Source organism: Triticum urartu, chromosome 7, assembly GCF_003073215.2.
Source record: "Triticum urartu cultivar G1812 chromosome 7, Tu2.1, whole genome shotgun sequence".
NCBI classification, from domain to species: Eukaryota; Viridiplantae; Streptophyta; class Magnoliopsida; order Poales; family Poaceae; genus Triticum; species Triticum urartu.
In genome coordinates, this window is record NC_053028.1 from 612433653 (window position 1) to 612448388 (window position 14736).

Here is a 14736-nt window from a genome sequence, read left to right on the forward strand (position 1 = left end):
AGATGTTCCAGGAGTTGAAGTTAATATTTCAAGCAAATGCCCGGATTGAGAGATATGAAGTCTCCAATAAGTTCTACACCTACAAGATGGAGGAGAATTGTTCTGTTAGTGAACATATACTCAGAATGTCTGGGTACCATAACCACTTGACTCAACTGGGAGTTAATCTTCCTGTTGATAGTGTCATTGACAGAGTTCTTCAATCACTGCCACCAAGCTACAAGAGCATCGTGATGAACTATAATATGCAAGGGTTGTATAAGACAATTCCCGAGCTCTTCACAATGCTAAAGGCTGCGGAGGTAGAAATCAATAAGGAGCATCAAGTGTTGATGGTCAACAAGACCACCAGTTTCAAGAAAAAGGGTAAAGGGAAGAAGAAGGGGAACTTCAAAAAGAACAGCAAACAAGTTGCTGCTTAAGAGAAGAAACCCAAGTCTGGACCTAAGCCTGAGGCTGAGTGCTTCTACTGCAAACAGACTGGTCATTGGAAGCGGAATTGCCCCAAGTATTTGGCGGATAAGAAGGACGGCAAGGTGAACAAAGGTATATGTGATATACATGTTATTGATGTGTACCTTACTAGAGCTCGCAGTAGCACCTGGGTATTTGATACTGGTTCTGTTGCTAATATTTGCAACTCGAAACAGGGACTATGGATTGAGCGAAGATTGGTTAAGGACGAGGTGACGATGCGCGTGGGAAATGGTTCCAAAGTCGATGTGATCGTCGTTGGCACGCTACCTCTACATCTACCTTCGGGATTAATTTTAGACCTAAATAATTGTTATTTGGTGCCAACGTTAAGCATGAACATTATATCTAGATCTTGTTTGATGCGAGACGGTTATTCATTTAAATCTAAGAATAATGGTTGTTATATTTACATGAGAAATATCTTTTATGGTCATGCACCCTTGAAGAGTGGTCTTGTGTTGAATCTCGATAGTAGTAATAAACATATTCATAATGTTGAAGCCAAAAGATGCAGAGTTTGATAATGATAGTGCAACTTATTTGTGGCACTGCCTTTTAGGTCATATTAGTATAAAGCGCATGAAGAAACTCCATTCTGATGGACTTTTGGAATCACTTGATTATGAATCACTTGGTACTTGTGAACCATGCCTCATGGGCAAGATGACTAAAACGCCGTTCTCCGGAACTACGGAGCGAGCAACAAATTTGTTGGAAATCATACATACTGATGTATGTGGTCCGATGAGTATTGAGGCTCGCGGTGGGTATCGTTATTTTATCACCTTCACAGATGATTTGAGCAGATATGGGTATATCTACTTAATGAAACCTAAGTCTGAAACATTTGAAAAGTTCAAAGAATTTCAGAGTGAAGTGGAAAATCATCGTAACAAGAAAATAAAGTTTCTATGATCTGATCGTGGAGGCGAATAGTTGAGTTATGAGTTTGGTCTACATTTGAAACAATGCGGAATAGTTTCGCAACTCATGCCACCCGGAACACCACATCGTAATGGTGTGTCCGAACGTCGTAATCGTACTTTACTAGATATGGTGCGATCTATGATGTCTCTTACTGATTTACCGCTATCGTTTTGGGATTCTCTTAGGTAGCTGGAACGTAGGGTCTCTAACAGGGAAGCTTCGGGAGCTAGTTGATGCAACGGTGAGGAGAGGTGTTGATATCCTTTGCGTCCAAGAAACCAATGGAGAGGACAGAAGGTGAAGGAGGTGGAGGATACCGGCTTCAAGCTGTGGTACATGGGGACGGCTGTGAACAGAAATGGAGTAGGCATCTTGATCAACAAGAGCCTCAAGTATGGAGTGGTAGACGTCAAGAGACGTGGGGACCGGATCATCCTGGTCAAGCTGGTAGTTGAGGACTTGGTTCTCAATGTTATCAGCGCGTATGCCCCGCAAGTAGGCCACAATGAGAACACCAAGAGGGAGTTCTAGGAAGGCCTGGAAGACATGGTTAGGAGTGTACCGATTGGTGAGAAGCTCTTCATAGGAGGAGACCTCAATGGCCACGTGGGTGCATCTAACACAGGTTTTGAAGGGGCGCATGGGGGCTTTGGCTATGGCATCAAGAATCAAGAAGGAGAAGATGTCTTAAGCTTTGCTCTAGCCTACAACATGATTGTAGCTAACACCCTCTTTAGAAAGAGAGAATCACATATGGTGACTTTTAATAGTGGCCAACACTCTAGCCAGATTAATTTCATCCTCTCGAGAAGAGAAGATAGGCGTGCGTGCCTAGACTGTAAGGTGATACCTGGAGAGAGTGTTGTACCCCAGCATAAGCTGGTGGTTGCTGACTTCCGCTTTCGGATTCGTGTCCAGCGGTATAAGCGTGCCAAAGTCGCTAGAATGAAGTGGTGGAAGCTCAAGGGGGAGGTAGCTCAGGTGTTCAAGGAGAGGGTCATTAAGGAGGGCCCTTGGGAGGAAGGAGGGGATGCGGACAATGTGTGGATGAAGATGGCGACTTGCATTCGTAAGGTGGCCTCAGAGGAGTTTGGAGTGTCCAGGGGAAGGAGAAGCGAAGATAAGGATACCTGGTGGTGGAATGATGATGTCCAGAAGGCGATTAAAGAGAAGAAAGATTGCTTCAGATGCCTATACCTGGATAGGAGTGCAGACAACATAGAGAAGTACAAGATGGCGAAGAAGGCCGCAAAGCGAGCTGTTGGTGAAGCAAGGGGTCGGGCATATGGGGACCTCTACCAACGGTTAGGCACGAAGGAAGGTGAAAGGGACATCTATAAGATGGCCAAGATCCGAGAGAGGAAGACGAGGGATATTGGCCAAGTCAAATGCATCAAGGATGGAGCAGGCCAACTCTTGGTGAAGGATGAGGACATTAAGCATAGATGGCGGGAGTACTTCGACAAGCTGTTTAATGGGGAGAATGAGAGTTCTACCATTGAACTGGGAGACTCCTTTGATGAGACCAGCATGCGTTTTGTGCGGCGAATCCAGGAGTCTGAGGTGAAGGAGGCTTTAAAAAGGATGAAAGGAGGCAAGGCGATGGGCCCTGATTGTATCCCCATTGAGGTGTGGAAAGGTCTCGGGGACATAGCAATAGTATGGCTAACCAAGCTTTTCAACCTCATTTTTCGGGCAAACAAGATGCCAGAAGAATGGAGACGGAGTATATTAATACCAATCTTCAAGAACAAGGGGGATGTTCAGAGTTGTACTAATTACCATGGAATTAAGCTGATGAGCCATACAATGAAGCTATGGGAGAGAGTCATTGAGCACCGCTTAAGAAGAATGACAAGCGTGACCAAAAATCAGTTCGGTTTCATGCCTGGGAGGTCGACTATGGAAGCCATTTTGTTGGTACGACAACTTATGGAGAGATATAGGGAGCAAAAGAAGGACTTGCATATGGTGTTCATTGACTTGGAGAAGGCCTATGATAAGATACCGCGGAATGTCATGTGGTGGGCCTCGGAGAAACACAAAATCCCAGCAAAGTACATTACCCTCATCAAGGACATGTACGATAATGTTGTGACAAGTGTTCGAACAAGTGATGCCGACACCGATGACTTCCCGATTAAGATAGGACTGCATCAGGGGTCAGCTTTGAGCCCTTATCTTTTTGCATTGGTGATGGACGAGGTCACAAGGGATATACAAGGAGATATCCCATGGTGTATGCTCTTTGCGGATGATGTGGTGCTAGTTGACGATAGTCGGACGGGGGTAAATAGGAAGTTAGAGTTATGGAGACAAACCATGGAATCGAAAGGGTTTAGGCTTAGTAGAACTAAAACCGAGTAGATGATGTGCGATTTCAGTACTACTAGGTGTGAGGAGGAGGAGGTTAGCCTTGATGGCCAGGTGGTATCTCGGAAGGACACCTTTCGGTATTTGGGGTCAATGTTGCAGGAGGATGGGGGTATTGATGAAGATGTGAACCATCGAATCAAAGCTGGAGGGATGAAGTGGCACCAAGCTTCTGGCATTCTCTGTGACAAGAGAGTGCCACAAAAGCTAAAAGGCAAGTTCTACAGGATGATGGTTCGACCCAGAATGTTGTATGGCGCGGAGTGTTGGCCGACTAAAAGGCGACATGTTCAACAGTTAGGTGTGGCGGAGATGCATATGTTGAGATGGATGTGTGGCCACACGAGGAAGGATTGAGTCCGGAATGATGATATACGAGATAGAGTTAGGGTAGCAGCAATTGAGGAGAAGCTTGTCCAACATCGTCTGAGATGGTTTGGGCATATTCAACGTAGGCCTCCAGAAGCTCCAGTGCATAGCGGACAGCTAAAGCTTGCGGAGAATGTCAAGAGAGGGCGGGGTAGACCGAATTTGACATGGGAGGAGTTCGTTAAGAGAGACCTGAAGGATTGGAGTATCACCAAAGAGCTAGCTATGGATAGGGGTGCGTGGAAGCTTGCTATCCATGTGCCAGAGCCATGAGTTGGTTGCGAGATCTTATGGGTTTCACCTCTAGCCTACCCGACTTGTTTGAGACTAAAGGCTTTGTTGTTGTTGTTGTTGTTGTTGTTGTTGTTGTTGTTGTTGTTGTTGTTGTTGTTGTTGTTGTTGTTGTTGTTTTGGGGTTATGCTTTAGAGACGGCTGCATTCACGTTAAATAGGGCACCATCGAAATCCGTTGAGACGATGCCTTATGAACTGTGGTTTGGCAAGAAACCAAAGTTGTCGTTTCTTAAAATTTGGGGCTGCGATGCTTATGTGAAAAAACTTCAACCTGATAAGCTCGAACCCAAATCGGAGAAATGTGTCTTCATAGGATACCCAAAAGAAACTATTAGGTACACCTTCTATTACAGATCCGAAGGCAAGACATTTGTTGCTAAGAATGGATCATTTCTAGAGAAGGAGTTTCTCTCGAAAGAAGTGAATGGGAGGAAAGTAGAACTTGATGAGGTAACTATACCTGCTCCCTTATTGGAAAGTAGTTCATCACAGAAACCGGTTCATGTGACACCTACACCAATTAGTGAGTAAGCTAATGATGATGATCATGAAACTTCAGATCAAGTTACTACCGAACCTCATAGGTCAACCAGAGTAAGATCCGCACCAGAGTGGTACGGCAATCCTGTTCTGGAAGTCATGTTACTTGACCATGACGAACCTAAGAACTATGAAGAAGCGATGGTGAGCCCAGATTCCGCAAAATGGCTCGAGGCCATGAAATCTGAGATGGGATCCATGTATGAGAACAAAGTGTGGACTTTGGTTGACTTGCCCAATGATCGGCAAGCCATCGAGAATAAATGGATCTTCAAGAAGAAGACTGACGCTGACGGTAATGTTAATGTCTACAAAGCTCGACTTGTTGCGAAAGGTTTTCGATAAGTTCAAGGGGTTGACTACGATGAGACTTTCTCACCCGTAGCAATGCTTAAGTCTGTCCGAATCATGTTAGCAATTGCCGCATTTTATGATTATGAAATTTGGCAAATGGATGTCAAAACTGCATTCCTGAATGGATTTCTGGAAGAAGAGTTGTATATGATGCAACCAGAAGGTCTTGTCGATCCAAAGGGTGCTAACAAAGTGTGCAAGCTTCAGCGATCCATTTTTGGACTGGTGCAAGCCTCTCGGAGTTGGAATAAACGTTTTGATAGTGTGATCAAAGCATATGGTTTATACAGACTTTTGGAGAAGCCTGTATTTACAAGAAAGTGAGTGGGAGCTCTGTAGCATTTCTAATATTATATGTGGATGACATATTGTTGATTGGAAATGATATATAATTTTTGGATAGCATAAAAGGATACTTGAATAAGAGTTTTTCAATGAAAGACCTGGAAGAGTTGCTTATATATTGGGCCTCAAGATCTATAGAGATAGATCAAGACGCTTAATTGGACTTTCACAAAGCACATACCTTGATAAAGTTTTGAAGAAGTTCAAAATGGATCAAGCAAAGAAAGGGTTCTTGCTTATGTTACAAGGTGTGAAGTTGAGTAAGACTCAATGCCCGACCACTGCAGAAGATAGAGAGAAAATGAAAAGTGTTTCCTATGCTTCAGCCATAGGCTCAATCATGTATGCAATGCTGTGTACCAGACCTGATGTGTGCCTTGCTATTAGTTTAGCAAGGAGGTACCAAAGTGATCCAGGAGTGGATCACTGGACAACGGTCAAGAACATCTTGAAATACCTGAAAAGGACTAAGGATATGTTTCTCGTTTATGGAGGTGACAAAGAGCTCATCGTAAATGGTTACGTCGATGCAAGCTTTGACACTGATCCGGACGATTCTAAATCGCAAACCAGATACATATTTATATTGAACGGTGGAGCTGTTAGTTGGAGCAGTTCTAAACAAAGCGTCGTGGCGGGATCTACATGTGAAGCGGAGTACATAGCTGCTTCGGAAGCAGCAAATGAAGGAGTCTGGATGAAGGAGTTCATATCCGATCTAGGTGTCATACCTAGTGCATCGGGTCCAATGAAAATCTTTTGTAACAATACTGGTGCAATTGCCTTGGCAAAGGAATCCAAATTTCACAAAAGAACTAAACACATCAAGAGACGCTTCAATTCCTTCCGGGATCAAGTCCAGGTGGGAGACATAGAGATTTGCAAGATACATATGGATCTGAATGTTGCAGACCCGTTGTCGGTGTCAAAACCGGCGGATCTCGGGTAGGGGGTCCCGAACTGTGCGTCTAAGGTGGATGGTAACAGTAGGCGGGGGACACAATGTTTACCCAGGTTTGGGCCCTCTCGATGGAGGTAATACCCTACTTCCTGCTTTATTGATCTTGATGATATGAGTATTACAAGAGTTGATCTACCACGAGATCGTAGATGCTAAACCCTAGAAGCTAGCCTATGATTATGATTGTTGTTTTCCTACGGACTAAACCCTCCGGTTTATATGACACCAGAGGGGGCTAGGGTTACACAGAGTCGGTTACAAGGGAGGAGATCTACATATCCGAATTGCCAAGCTTGCCTTCCACGCAAAGGACAGTCCCACCTGGACATGGGACGAAGTCTTCAATCTTGTATCTTCATAGTCCAATAGTCCGGACAAAGGGTATAGTCCGGCTGTCCGAGGACCCCCTAATCCAGGACTCCCTTAGTAGCCCCTGAACCAGGCTTCAATGACGATGAGTCCGGCGCATAGATCGTCTTCGGCATTGCAAGGCGGGATCTTCCTCCGAATACTTCATAGAAGATTTCGAACATAAGGATCGTGTCCGGCTCTGCAAAACAAATTCCACATACCACCGTAGAGAGTACAATATCCCACAAATCTAATCTGCTGACAAATTTCATAGCGTGACATCACGCCATGGCCCGATCATTATTCGAACCATTTTTCTCAACCAGCTACTCCACATATTGCGAGGCAGTTTTCTTGTCACGTCTTTCCGAAGCAGAGATCATGTCCGCTTATCACGGGATCCTCATCAATACGGGTGTGGGTAACCCAATCGTGCTTGTTAATATGACTCCTCGATTTTAGGCAAGTTCTGAATGGCCACGCGGAGGACGCTTGATATTCGCCCTCTTTATAAAGGGGACAAGGCCTGTCCTTTTCTTCTCGCGCTCTATCCTTCCCTCCCCCACCCCGAGTTCCAACACCCAAGGCTCAGGCTAAGCGCTTCAGACCTTCAACCATGTCTGGATCCAACCTTCAAGGCCGATGGATGGCTTCCTCTGTCACAGAGGAGGATGATACGTCTCCAACGTATCTATAATTTTTGATTGCTCCATGCTCTATTATCTTCTGTTTTGGACATTATTGGGATTTATTATCCACTTTTATATTATTTTCGGGACTAACCTATTAACCGGAGGCCCATCCCAGAATTGCTGTTTTTTGCCTATTTTAGGGTTTCGAAGAAAAGGAATATCAAACGGAGTCCAAACGGAATGAAACCTTCAGGAACGTGATTTTTGGAACGAACAAGATCCAGGAGACTTGGATCCTATGTCAAGCAACCAACAGGGAGGCCACGAGGGGGGGGGGGGCGCCTACCCCCCCCCCCCCCCCCCCCCCCCCCCCCCCGGGCCCCCCCTCCACTCTCGTGGGGCCCATGTTGCTCCACCGACGTACTTCTTCCTCCTATATATACCTACGTACCCCCAAACGATCAGATACAGAGCCAAAACCCTAATTCCACCGCCGTAACTTCCTGTATCCACGAGATCCTATCTTGGGGCCTGTTCCAGAGCTCCACCGGAGGGGGCATCGATCACGGAGGGCTTCTACATCAACACCATAGCCTCTCCGATGAAGTGTTAGTAGTTTACCTCAGACCTTCGGGTCCATAGTTATTAGCTAGATGGCTTCTTCTCTCTTTTTGGATCTCAATACAAAGTTCTCCTCCTCTCTTGTGGAGATCTATTCGATGTAATCTTCTTTTGCGGTGTGTTTGTTGAGATCGATGAATTGTGGGTTTATGATCAAGTTTATCTATGAACAATATTTGAATCTTCTCTGAATTATTTTATGTATGATTGGTTATCTTTGCAAGTCTCTTCGAATTATCAGTTTGGTTTGGCCTACTAGATTGATCTTTCTTGCAATGGGAGAAGTGCTTGGCTTTGGGTTCAATCTTGCGGTGTCCTTTCCCAGTGATAGTAGGGGCAGCAAGTCACGTATGTATTGTTGCCATCGAGGATAACAAGATGGGGTTTTCATCATATTGCATGAGTTTATCCCTCTACATCATGTCATCTTGCTTAAGGCATTACTCTGTTCTTATGAATTTAATACTCTAGATGCATGCTGGATAGCGGTCGATGTGTGGAGTAATAGTAGTAGATGCAGGCAGGAGTCGGTCTACTTGTCTCGGGCGTGATGCCTATATACATGATCATACCTAGATATTCTCATAACTATGCTCAATTCTGTCAATTGCTCAACAGTAATTTGTTCACCCATCGTAAAATACCTATGCTCTTGAGAGAAGCCACTAGTGAAACCTATGGCCCCCGGGTCTATATTCATCATATTAAATCTTCCAATACTTTGCTTTTTTACTTTGCTTTTATTTTACTTTGCATCTTTATCATAAAAATACCAAACATATTATCTTATCATATCTATCAGATCTCACTCTCATAAGTGACCGTGTAGGGATTGACAACCCCTTATCGCGTTGGTTGCGAGGATTTATTTGTTTTGTGTAGGTGTGAGGGACTGGCGCATAGCCTCCTACTGGATTGATACCTTGGTTCTCAAAAACTGAGGGAAATACTTACGCTACTTTGCTGCACCACCCTTTCCTCTTCAAGAGAAAACCAACGCAAGTGCTCAAGAGGTAGCAAAGGACATCAAGAAGCTAAGGGAAGCTAGGTATCTGACTGCCGAAATCTCGCACAGGCTGCCTGCTCAAGGGCAGGTCATCCCTACTCTCGAACCCAACAAGAGTGTCGTATTTTTTTCGCACTTCCTCCGAGGGCTAGGCTTTAGTCTTGATGCCTTTGTTAGAGGGCTTATGTTCTATTACGGGCTCGACTTCCATGATCTAGCTCCAGATTCCATCCTTCACATCTCGTCGTTTATCATCGTGTGTGAGGCCTTCCTCCGCATCACCCCACACTTCTGATTATGGCTAAGACCTTCAATGTGAAGCTGAAGATGATCGATGGGCGAAACACAAAATGCGGAGGTGCTATAATAAGCAAAGGCATCGATGCTCCATGGCCAAAGGGCTCCTTCCCGAAGATGTCCAACCTATGGCAGCGGGAGTGGTTTTACATCACAGCTCCCCAAAGTACTAAGTGGGTAGCTGCCCCCGCCTTCCGTTCGGGACCCCCGCCACAACTGGCATCATGGGTCAACAAGGGGCTGGACTGGGGGGCAGTTAATGACGTGCCGACATTGCAAAGTCGCATCCGAGATCTCCTCAAGAGAGATGTCAGTCTTGTCAAGGTAATGCAAGTTATGCTAGTTCGTCGGGTCCTGCCATGCCAACGTCGATCTCTCCGTATGTGGGAGTTCATCCCGGAAGGACCGCGAACTATTCAGCAATTCTTCGGCGTGGCACTCGAAGAGATGTATGGATTGTTCTTCGAATCATGAATAAAGTGTCCGGACACCACCGAGGATGCGGGTCTAAACTGCGATCGTCCAGATATCCACGCAAGTTATTCTGCAGCCGAACACACCGTCTTTTCATATACCATTATTCTGAAAAATTACTCTTGGCCAGGACCGGATAAGAAAGGCGAAGATGATCAGGTGTTCGGCCTGCCTTCCCGAAGGCTCACCGGATCCTGTACTAGCCCGGATGCTTGAGCACGCACCTTATCAAGTGCCATCAGGGGAAGATAAAGGGAGGAATAAAGAAGCCGAAAGCGGGCCTCACACATTACTCATCCAAACCGGGGGAATTAGTGTCTCCGCGAAAAAGGATAATCGGGGAGAAGAATCTGAAATTCCCTCTCCCCAAGGAAGGAAAAGGAGCACCTCTGAAGACTTGGAAACAAGGGTTTCCAAACGAGGGAAGAAACCTTCGCCAGGGGGCCCTGCCCCGGAGGGCATCCTTACCGCACAGTGCCCGCAAGGGGATCAACCCTCCACCGAGCTGTAAGTGAACAAGAGTACTTTTGGTAAATATATCTAGTTTTATCTCCAAGGACAATAACTGAGACATATGTCCTGCAGTCCGAATCGTAGTCCTTCTCGGCATAGTTCATCTTCGGGGGATCTTCTTCCGGAGATGATGGAGAGCGAAACGCCTCCCCTTGTCTCGCCGCCTCCTCGGGAGGATGACCCTGATGTGTCATCACGAAGGATTTCTCCTGATCCGCCAAGGCCATAAGGTAACCCTTCGGCCACCCAAAGTCTAGAGTATTCGACTCCTAAGGGGAGCAACAGAAAGAGTCTAGGATTGTCCGGTGCACAACCGGACGTACTGATGGGTCTTTTGGAGCAAGCGGCTATCTCAGAGGAGCATCGTACTTTAATGGGTACGGTGGTTGAGAGGATCTCATCCGCCAAAAGTGGGTTGCATGAAGATTTTACGAGCCTGCTAAGAGGCTTTGAGGTACGCAAAGTAATATATAAATTTTTGACGGTACCGCACACGCTAGGTGTGCTCTATACAGATAGTAGCCCCTGAGATTCTGGTTGCTGTCCAGAGGCGGCAAACAGAGGATCGTAGTCCTAGGTAATGAGCGCGCTGCTTTCATATGTAGGCGGCTGACAGTCCGGTGGCTGGCTGGACTACTGAATTTGTCGGACTGAGCCGGCAACTTGACGCGGCAGATGCCGACATTGCGCTTGTGAACAAGCAGCTTGACGAGGCACAGGGTATGTATTTTCGGGTGGTCAACAAATATTAAGAGGAGCATGATGCTAGTATCTATAATATGATGTGACTGGAGATGGAGCTGCCGCCGTGGAGACCCTTCAGGCGGAACTTGCCCAAGCCAAGGAACAAGCCAGGAGAAGTGATGCGGCCGCCCTAAAGGCGGTCGAAGACTTAAGGGATGAACAGGTTGCTCATCGCAAGAGTGAAGATAAAATAGCCAAGATGGCTGTTGAGCTAAAAGATGTCGCCGGCCGATATGAGCTTCTTGAAAAGGAAAGCCAAGCGAGGGCGATTGACTTGAAGAAAGCCGTGGAAGCAGCCAAGGAAACCCGTTCTAAAACCAGAGCGGCGAAGGAGGAGCTCCGTCAAGCCGGAGATATCATGACTGGGAAGCCCTTTTTGTTGCGGACGAAGTTCGAAGATCCGAAGTATGCCCCTCTGGATCAATTATGGAGTGATGCAGATGCGTATTCAGACTTTGCAATGAGTGCTGCTGATGCGACTGCGTTGTTCAAAGATCAAAAAGATCACGAAGTGAAAAAGTTGTTCTGGTCGCAGTTCGGTGCTCCAACGCGTCCGCTGCTGTTAAATGAGCAAATGGCCGAGTGGGCTGAGCTCCATAGGTTATCCGGGCTTGCCATGAGGTCTGCCGTGGATCATCTTTGGCCGGAAGGACCAAGGCCGAATAGTTATTTTGGTTTAGTGCAACGATTCCTTGGTACTGTGCCGCATATCGACGCTGTAAAGAGGTCGGCGTGCATAGAGGGTGCGCGGATGGCTCTTGCTCGTGTTAAGTCATACTGGGCAGAGATGGATGCCACTGCTATTGCAACCCGGGGTAGAGCCGTAGGCCAGGTCTCGGCCGAGCACTATTTTGAAGAAGTCCTAGAAGGCGCTCGTTTAATAGAGGCTCAGTGCTTGAAGAGTGTCATGTTCGAGTGACATGTATCCCAATTGTAAAAACAATGCTATTTGGATTATAAAGGCCGTGTTTATACTTTTGCCTGAAAGTATTGTGATGCCTCCTGTGCGGCCATTTATGTATGTATATAACATGAAAGTTTGCAGTCGTCGGCTTCAGCCCCCACGCATATAATGCAGGGGTGTTTGGAAAAGCGCGCATTCACACTTGATGCAACGTCTTGGTCCATTAAGGAGGTAATACCGCGGCAACAAGGCAACCGGACTATATTGCTTTAACACTTTCACTTAGCCATAGGAGTTTGACACTGGGGCTACTATATAGCCCCTGGTACTTCCGCGCTTGTCCGAATACGGTGCGCGTACGTACATGACCGGGAAACCGATCCTTCATTAATGCGGAGGAATCGCGAAGATTCCGCTGAGTGCTCGATTGGTTGACCAGTCTCGCGCTTTATCATGACAGTCAGTTTTCGGCTTTCTCTACTGAGGTGCTCATCCAGATGAACCAGGGCACAATCGCAGTAGTTCTCCCGGTGCCACCTTAGCCGATAGTGCAGAACGTAAGGTAGCAAAACACGGGAGCTGGGCAAACCCAACTGTTGACCAAAGACATGATTCAGAGCTGATGCATATAAGGCCAAACTCACGACGCCGAACACTCACTAAGGTATTCAGTCTTTACAACGTATACTGGGCTGAGTAACGCCCTCGGTAATAAGCACTGAATTTCCAGGTACGTGCATTAGTCTGACGTGACAAAATGCCAATAACGCCAGCATCCTTCTTGGTTATGTTGAGTATCCGGAGGGTGTGAAGCAACAAGAGACAGTAAAAAAAGGTTTACACAGGGTCTTAATCTAAAAAGAAACCTTTGAACGGGCCCCTGCTGCATGTCTGCGCCTGTGTCTCCGTTGTGCTGTATCCTGGAAGGGTGTAGCTCGATTATCATTTGTAAAAGACAAAAACCCAGGTGAAAGTTTTCGTGCGAAAAATTTGTTGTTCTTAATAAACCATTAAAATTCAATGTAAATAAGGACAAGCCGAACTGTAGTCCTTTTTACGTGTGGAAAGCCCCTAGCACCACCTATGGGGGTATATCCATCGACCCAGTCTTAGGTTTATCTGAGATGTTACAGCTAGTGGTGCGCCGGACTCGTCTAGCCGTGTCCGCGGTCTTGACGACCGATCATTTATTCTGGTTGAAGAGGCCGTTCAGTGTTCGGCTGCTAAAGCCGCCACACATTCTTCCGCATGTAAGGGATGCTTTGTGTTTCCGCTAACTATGATGATGCCACGTGGACCGGGCATCTTGAGCTTAAGATAAGCGTAATGCGGTATTGTATTAAAACGAGCGAAGGCTATTCTTCCGGGTAGTGCTTGATAGCTGCTTCGGAATGGAGCGATGTCGAAGGTTAACTTTTCACTTCGGAAGTTGTCGGGAGAGCCGAATATAACCTCTAATACTAGAGAGCCCGTGCAGAGGGCCTCTGGGCCTGGTATTACTCCTTTAAAGGTAGTATTGCTTTGGTTGATTCTTGCCGGGTCTATCCCCATTTTGCAGATTGTGTCCTGATATATCAGATTAAGACTACTGCCGCCGTCCATAAGGACTAGGGTGAGATGGTATCCATCAATTATTGGGTCTAGTACCAAGGCAGCCGATCCTCCGTGCCGGATACTAGTCGGGTGATCCTTGCGATCAAAAGTGGTCGGGAAGGCCGACCAAGGGTTGAACTTGGGGGTGACGGGCTCCACGGCGCATACGTCTTGGAGTGCGCGTTTGCTCCGCCTCTTCGTTACGTGAATCATGTTCACTGTTTTGACTTCTGGTGGGAATTTTTTCTGTCCCCCAGTGTTTTGCTGGCGAGGCTCATCCTCGTCTTCACTTGGTGTCTCCCTCCCCTTGTGTTCGGCGTTTAGCTTGCCGGCCTGCTTGAAGACCCAACATTCTCTGTTGGTGTGATTTGCAGGTTTGTCGGAGGTGCCATGAATCTGACATAATCTGTCTAGAATCTTGTTTAGGCTCGACGGTCCATCTCTGCTGCCTTTGAATGGCTTTTTCCGTTGACCGGATCCAGAGCCCCTGAATCCGGCGATTACCGCCGTGTTGTCTGGGCTGTCTTCCTTGTTTCGATGCGTGCTTTTATTGCGTCGTGGTTTTCCATTGCCATCCCTGACTTCGGATGTGCCTGGGTTGCTGGTGCCGCTACGGGCCAGCCAACTATCTTCGCCCGTGCAAAAGCGGGCCATAAGGCTTGTTAGGGCTGCCATAGTCCTTGGTTTTTCTTGGCCGAGGTGTCTAGCGAGCCATTCATCCTGGACACTGTGTTTGCAAGCCGCTAAGGCTTCGGCTTCCGGGCAGTCGACAATTTGATTCTTCTTAGTGAGGAATCTGTTCCAAAGCTTTCGGGCTGACTCTCCGGGCTGTTGAATTATATGACTTAAATCGTCTGCATCCGGAGGTCGGACATAGGTCCCTTGAAAATTAGCCCTAAAAGCATCCTCAAGCTCTTCCCAACTTCCAATTGAGTTTTCGGGGAGGCTCTTCAGCCAGTGC